Source organism: Arachis ipaensis, chromosome B06 (genome assembly GCF_000816755.2).
Source record: "Arachis ipaensis cultivar K30076 chromosome B06, Araip1.1, whole genome shotgun sequence".
Lineage (NCBI taxonomy): Eukaryota > Viridiplantae > Streptophyta > Magnoliopsida > Fabales > Fabaceae > Arachis > Arachis ipaensis.
Window position 1 is genome coordinate 26,159,858 of NC_029790.2, and position 8,388 is coordinate 26,168,245.

Below are 8,388 nucleotides of genomic sequence, written 5' to 3' on the forward strand. Positions count from 1 at the left end.
GTATATTTCATATTTTAATATCTATTATATATAAATGGTTGATTAATAGTTAATTTCTTAGGTATACATAATCGTACGTTTGGGTTTTAGAGGGGATTTAGATAGGCAATTTAATTAAGGAATAATCTTAATAAACTTAAAAATAAGTAGTTAGGTAAATGACTTTTTTATTTAAATAAATTTTTTTTTTCAGTTTAAATATGTTCGTACTTAGAGTGAATTCACGAACTGAAAGTTAAAAATCAGAGATCCTAACTTTAATGTACGTAGAATCATATCGGGAGAGCAACCTACAAGATACACTGATGTTAAAGTTAGCTAAGTGTTTGAGTGATACGTCTAGATCTGAGTTTATCTGCTGAGTGCCTTTCCTTTTATTCTCGTATTGTTAAGTTACCGTTTTCCAGTATTTGGTACCTTTATGTTGCGTTTTTAATGTTTGAATTTGATGTTTTCTTGGCTTGATGATGCTGTCATTATCATTATCTCGTAATGTCAGATTATCATTTAATTGGCATTCCATTGTATTATTATTTGGGGATGTTCTTTGGTTAGGACCCTAAAGGGTCTATAAGAAAACTGAATAGTTCTTTTGAAGGAAACTGAAACTGAGGCGTTTTTTTGGCACGGTTGCAACTCTGTAACTTTTCTCGTTTTATGAACCGTCAGCCTACTCATAGATTCTTTCTCTTAATTAATTAATGCAACATTAATTTCAAATAAAATAATCTCCCACTTCACTTTACTTCTCAAGCGAAAACATTTCTCTTTGCAAACTCAAACAATCCTTCTTAGTTGCTCTCACTTTTTGTTTCTAAGAGGCTTTCTTCCGTTCGGTCTTCCTCCTCTGTCGCATTCTCTATCACATCAGAGGGGATAACTCGAGTTTTCCAGTGGATTCCATAGCAACCTTTCGACAAGGTTAGTGATGGCCTTTATACTTTTCTCTCTCACTGTTATTTTGCCAGAAGAATTTGTGTTTCAGGTTTTCGTATTATAGTCTTTCTTGTGATTCCTGGTACGGCTTGCTTAGAAATTTCTTCGTATTTTCTCTAGATTCGCCACCTTTGATTAGGCTTGACGTAGTAAAGCACTACTATTTTAAGTTTTCTGTCTTAATAGTGATAGTTTCTGTTTTTGCCCCAATTTCAACAATTTTCTGTATCTCCATAAATGTAATGAAACTTGCATTTTTTAAGTAAGCTTTTGAATTTTTTGGCCCTTGGTAACATATTGGTAGTAATGTAGTGGTGATTCTCCTGTAGGTTTTTTCGTGATGGCGAGGAAAAAGGTTATCATGAGCCGTGAACGTGTTGGTGCTACTACCCAACCAAGACCCTGACCTACCCCCTTCCGCGAATGAACAGTGAGCTTGAGCTGGATATCTACTCCTGGGTATCCAAGGAGGTTAAGACTACCCCTTCCACTATGACGCAAGAAGAGCTTGATAACCTAAGGGAGGCCAGTGTTATCTTTGACTCCAACCTGAGTAATTTGTACATCTTCTCCGTTCCTAGGTCCGAGGATCAGTTATGCCCTATTAATGAGCATGCCGGCACTGTTTCGAACTGGTTATAGATGTATGAGACCCTTTTCTCCTGAATTGGGATCCAGTTGCCTTTTTCTGACTTCTAAGTGAGCGCGCTGACTCAGTCCGGATGTGCTCCTTCTCAACTCCATCCAAACAGCTGGGCCATTATCCGTGGTTTCGAGCTCTTATGCTCGTTCTTTGATATCGAACCCTCTCTTAGAGTCTTCTTTTATTTCTTCACTTTGACAGTTTCTTTTAGGTCACAAGGTTGCAAGTTCATCTGTTTCTGAGGTGTCCCGAACAGGAAAATATTTAATTTGTTTGAGAAATCTTATCACGGTTTTAAAGAAAAGTTTTTCAAGATTGAAGGGGAGGAAGGTACAACCCCTTTCTTTATGACTTTAGAAGGTGCAAAAAAATTTAACTTGTATTGGAATTATAATGTTTCCTCCCCAAAGATTTGAGTTAGCGACGTCAATGCTGCCGATTTTTTTAGCATTAATTTGCTAATGATGTTGTGGAATGAGCGCCCTCTTGTTTCAAGGGACATATTAATAAATGAACAGGCTGTTTGGAGCGCTAACAGTAAGCGTTATTCTTTGGTCTTTTCTGCATCCATAATTTTGTATGCTTATGACCTCTTTACCTTATGAATTTTCATTGTTCTTATTTCAGTTGACATGGCAGGAGGACTTGCTGCCATTGCCGAGATGAAGAGGTTGTCAACTCAACCATCGATTAATGTGGGTGGTGACAGGGTTTCTTCCTCTACTACTATAAGCCGCTAGCCGCAATCTCGGAGGATTGAGGAGAACGGAGAGGGGCAGGGTCCCGAGATCCACATTTTGGAAGAGAATTCCCACAACAACTCCCCATCTAGGAAAAATTGAAAAGCATTGGCCAAGACGATGCCACTGTTTTTGTCCCCACCTCATTTAGACATGTATTGGATAAGGGATTTTGATCTCCTAATTTCATGGATCAATATTTCATGGATGAAGATACGAATGCGGTACTTGCTAAGATGCCTTTAAAAGGCACCCTTCCTCGAGTTCAAAGGATGCTCCTCCATTCTTCCGGATATGTCTGAGATGCTGAAGTAGAGATTTTAAGTCTCCGCTCAAATTTCTTATCAAAGGACAAAATGATTGCTGACGCAAATGCTCAGATTCAGAAGCTAAATATCTCGGTTGCTGTTCTTCAAGATAAGCAGACCTCCCTTGAAAATGAGGTAAAAATTTTGAAAGAAGCAATAGCTGCTTCTGACTTAAGAGGAAAAAATCTGAAGAAGCAGGTTTCCAAGTTGATAAGAAAAATTGAGGAGCTCGAAATTTTGGTCAAAAAGGTAGAGCAAGCGACTGTAGATGGAGTTTTTGATGCTGTACAAAACATCCTTGACCAAATCAAACTGAGAGCTCCCAACTTGGACGTCTCCAAAGTCGATGCTTTCAAGAAGGTGGTGGATGGGAAAGTTGTTTCTATTGTATAATTTTGTAATATTTTTTTAAGTATTATGAATTTGGTAGTTCTAAACTCTTGGTACTTTTGTGTGTAATACTTTTTGCAGTACTTCTCTTGTGGAACCGGGATTAACTTTATAGGCAGTATGTAAGGTCCCACATCGGTTGGGGAGGGGAACGAAGCATGCCTTATATGGGTGTGGATACCTCTCCCTAGCATGACGCGTTTTGACGAGTGAGTGTGGGGGGCTTCGGCTATCATCCCTATCGTCAAAGGCAAAATCTTGAGGCCTTGTGTACCAAAGCGGACAATATCGTGCTAGTGGGTAGTCTGGGCTGTTACAGATGGTATCAGAGTGGTTCGTCCTCGTGAGCCTGAGGGATGGACCGATTGTGCTTCGTTGCACACTCTGGGTCATTTTTCTTTCGTCCTATTTAGGATATCAGTTTGATATGCATAGCATGCTTGTTTATGAGTGCCTTTGGGGATTAATTGAAGTAATATGCTTGAGATATTGAGACTGATCACCTTGGTATCGATTGTTTTGTTTAGAAAGGAAACCTGAAGGGTAACTCACGGATGAGGTCAATCACGTTAACGGAGAGGTAGTGGGGATGGCTAACCTAGCTTATGCGTTACGAGCTCAGCATGTTCCCGAAAAGTCTGTTCGTGGAGTTGCGGCATATCAGTTGATGGGTGAGGCTCAACACTGGTGGCAAGAGAAGTGCCGACTATTTCTTTTGCGGTTTTTACTTAAGATTTTCAATTTCTAAATGGTATGGCTTGGATTATTGTTAAAAAGGTTTTAAAGCTTACAACGAGTTTGCGATTTAGTTTGAAACTTTTATTTTAAACGTTTTGTTTTTGAAAACTAAGCCGAAACTCTTGGTTTGAATAATATGGTTTACAAAAAAAGTGAGTTTTAAGATTTTCTTGATTTGTGATTTTGGTTTATAAATTGTCTTAACAAAAAGGGATTCGACTTGAAATTGTGATTTAAGAATTTTAAATGAATTCAAGAAAGTTATGGTTCACAGTAATTGATTTAAGAATAAATGATTTATGTGTCTTTTGGAAAAGGTTTGATATTGATCTTGTTTTGAAGATTTTGGAAAAATGTTACAAAAATCGGTATTTGTTTTAAGGAAAATTTCGGATTCTTGACGACGATAATCAGAGTAATGCAGCAGAAGACGAGAGAGAGCATCGACACGCTAGGATGGTAATGAAAGAGATGCTTTGGCAACTTGTTGGGTGGATAACGTTGATAGTAAAATGATTCGTGGAGGATATGTATATATATGTGTGTGTGTGTGTGTGTGTGTGTGTGTGTGTGTGTGTGTGATTCGTGTGTGTGTGTGTGTGTGATTCGAATTTTCGAGGGCGAAAATTTTATTAGGAGGGGAGAATGTAAGAATCGGCTAAACCGTTTTAATAATAATAATTTAGTGCCTGGAATAGATTCGAAATTTAGAAGTTTTAATTTGAAAATTTAAAGGTGAAATTCGATTTCAATGAATTTTTCTGAGTTGGAAAATGTACCTTCTTCGAAAAGTTTTTGTAAAAATGCGTACTGGCACTTAAGGTGGCAGTACCGGCTCTAGTCTGTCCAGTACCACATATTTTAGAAAATAAGATTTTGGAAAAATTAATTTATTGTTTTGAAAGGATAAAAATAATTTAGAATAAAAAACTGGACACTAATCTTAAAGGTTTTGGCCCAAAGTGGGCCAAACGGACTAAAAACGCTTCATGGTTGGACCGGGCCCAAGTTGGGTCCAAGCCCAACTCATATAAAGCAATAAATGAGCCAAAGAAGCTCATTTTAATACAGAGAGAGAGAGAGAGAGAGAGAGAGAGAGAGAGAGAGAACTCGGATAGGGAGAAGAGAGGAGAAGGAAGCCATTGACACTATTCATTTCCTCCTTCAAAGCTCCATAACTTTTGATCCGGAGCTCTGATTGACGAGCCGTTTGCGGCCACGCGAAGCTCTTGATGAGCTATTTCTTTATATCTAAAGAAATCTGGTAAGATCTCTCTTTTTACACTCCATTTGCTGGCCCTAATTTTCTGCATTTTTGGGGTTTGGTTTTTGAAGAGATTTTGTGGTTTTGCTTGTTTAAGTGATCTCTAGCAGCGGGTAATTGTTGGATTTTACTCCTAATCTCATTGGGTAAGGTAAGGTTTCACTAAACCCTTGTGTTTGGTTATTTTGTGAACCTTAGGTTTGATGTTGGTATGTTTTATGATGTTAGTTTGAGCTTTGGTGCTTGTTGGAGTTGGCTTGGCTTTTTGGAAGCTTGTTTGGACTCAAAGTGGTGGTTTGTGCATATTGAGAATCAGCCAAGGTATAGTTTCGGTTTTCTTTATGTAATATGTAATGTTTATGGACACTTAGGCTAGTTGACCTTAAGATAGGTTGAATGATGTGATTGTATGATTAATTGGATATAAATGTTATGCTTGATGATGGCTTCGATGTAGGTTGAATGAGTTTGAATGTGATATATATATATTGTTAGATGATGATTATTGATGAGCTATGTTGGTGGGTATTGAGGTTGGAAGATGGATGTTGATGATGACTTTTGATTGTTGGTTATTATGGTCCATGTTGGATGTAAATCAATGAGGAGGTTTGATGAATTGAATATAATGTTGAGAATTGTGAATAATGATTCTGAGTATAGATGATGATGATGAATTAATGATAATGTGTTTATTGAATGGAAGTTTGGATATAGGTGATATTGATGATGGATGGTAATGGAAGTTTGTATAAGATATTTTTAACTCCAAAACTCTGTATGTCTGTATATACTAGTCGGCTCAAACTCCGCAAGCTGCGGCTAGTTCCCTATGATTCTTATATTCTTATATCTATATATGTTCTATCTTTTGCATATGTACCTTGTATCGTATGCGTTTGCTTCATGTGAATGTTTTGCGCTTTTGTGATTCTGTCTTTGAGCTTAATCCTTCATCGGGCTTCTAGAATATATATTATTTCCTTCTATATAAATATGTATAAGCCCTAGAATTGTCGTAACCTCTGATTAACCTTTGCTTTACGACTAGAGGTAAGGCTTAGGGTAATTAGGGTGTTACATTTAGTGGTATCAGAGCTGGAGCCCGGATTAATGTGCCAGCGAGGGCGCTGGGCTCTCTTAGGGGGGTGGATTGTAAGGTCCCACATCGGTTGGGGAGGGGAATAAAGCATGCCTTATATGGGTGTTGATACCTCTCCCTAGCATGACACGTTTTGACGAGTGAGTGTGGGGGGTTTCAGCTATCATCCCTATTGTCAAAAACAAAACTGTGAGGCCTTGTGTGCCAAAGCGGACAATATCGTGCTAGCGGGTGGTCTGGGCTATTACACCTTTAGTTCCAGGCTTCGGATATCATCCCTATCGTCAAAGGCAAAACCGTGAGGCCTTGTGTGCCAAAGCGAACAATATCGTGCTAGCGGATAGTCTGGGCTGTTACGCAGTACCTTTCTCGTAAAATCGAGATTAACTTTATATGACTTAACGTTTCTTACCATTTTGATATTTCGTGAATATCGGTCTTTATTTAGTATTTATTGAATCATTTCTCTTCGAGCTTTATTTCAACCCGAATTCGACTTTATACATACTTAGAGAGATATTTCAAAACTTAATTCAGCAAAAGGAATCTTACTTACTAAATACAAAAGAGGCCTCATTATAAAATTAGGAGTCTAGGAAAAGAATGCCTTTATTCTTTGATCTATCTAGAGAAAAAAAATTCCAGAGAAATTCGTAAGAGTAATACCTCTTCAAATGAGTTACATTTCAGCTTATCGGTATATTGGAACCATCCAACATCTCTAGCTTATAAGCTCTTTGCCTAGGACTTCTTTCACCCTGAAGGGCCCTTTCCAATTCAGAGCTAGCTTACCCTGCGTTTCTGAGGTTCTAGCATCAGCCTGTCTTAACATTAGATCTCCAGCGTGAAAATCTCTGGGTCGGACCTTGGTATTGTACCTCTTGGCCACCCTTTGCTTCAAAGCTTGATCTGCTAAGTTAGCCGTATCTCTAATTTCATCAATCAGGTCTATGCTTTCATGATGTCCAGAGGTCCCCAAAAGCATTCTTGGACTAGGCTCTTCGAGTTCCACTAGGATTGCTGCTTCTTCACCATAAGTGAGTATAAAAGGTGTTGCTTTTGTGGTAAATTGGATTGTAGTTCGAGAGGTCCATAGGATTGACCATACCTTGTCAGCCTAGGAACCCAGAGACTCATCCAATCTCTTTTTCTACCCATTTAAAATTACTTTATTAGTAGTTTTAGCTTGTCCATTCGCCTGTGGGTGTTCTACCGAGGTGAATATTTGCCGAATTCCCAATCCACTTAGTAGTTCTCAAAATCTCGAATCTGTTAATTGAGTCCCATTATCTGTGAGTACAGCTTCGGGAATCCCAAACCTTGCAATAATTTCTCTCCAAACGAACTTCTGACATTGGGTAGAACTGATACTAGATAGAGGCATGGCCTTAATCTATTTGGTAAAATAATCTATAGCGACTATAAGATATTTTATCTGACCTGGTCCCTATGGGAAGGGTCCCAGTAAATCTAAACCCACTTGAACAATGGTCTTGTCGGGATGACGGACACAAGTTCATGAGGAGGTGCTTGGTGGAAATTCTCATGTAACTGGCACTTGTCACATTTCTTTACGTATTCCATGGCATCTTTGATGAGAGTGAGCCAGTAGTATCCTGCTCAGATGATTTTCTGGGCTAGTGACCTTTCTTCCAAATGATGTCCAAAACATCTCTCATGAACTTCCTGCAATACATACATTGTTTGTTGGGATTCAAACATTTCAACAATGGTTAGGATATACCCCTTTTGTATAGCTGTCCATTTATCATGGTATATTTAGCTACTTTAAGTCGCAACTTCTTTGCTTCTTTGACATTACTGGGAAAAGTCCCATGTTCTAGATACATACGTATTGGATCCATCCAGGTACTAAGATCGGAGGAATGGGAAATTATGACATCAGACTTTGTTACAGTACATTCTATAAGTACCACTTGTATTAGACTACAATTTTTAGTCCTGGGATTAGTACTTGCTAGTTTAGATAGCACATCAGCTCGTGTGTTTTGTTTTCTAGGTACATGCTTAATTATAAAGGAATGAAAGAATTGTACCTCTTGTTGCACTTTTTTCAAGTACTACTGCAATAATAGGTCTCGTACCTAGTATTCTCCATTAACTTGGGATGTCACCAACTGCGAATCACAAAATACAGTCACTTCTGTGGCTTCGACATCCCGACCTAATGCTATCCCTGCAAGTAAAGCTTCATACTCAACCTGATTATTTGAGATGGAAAAATCAAACTCGATGGAGGCCTCGAT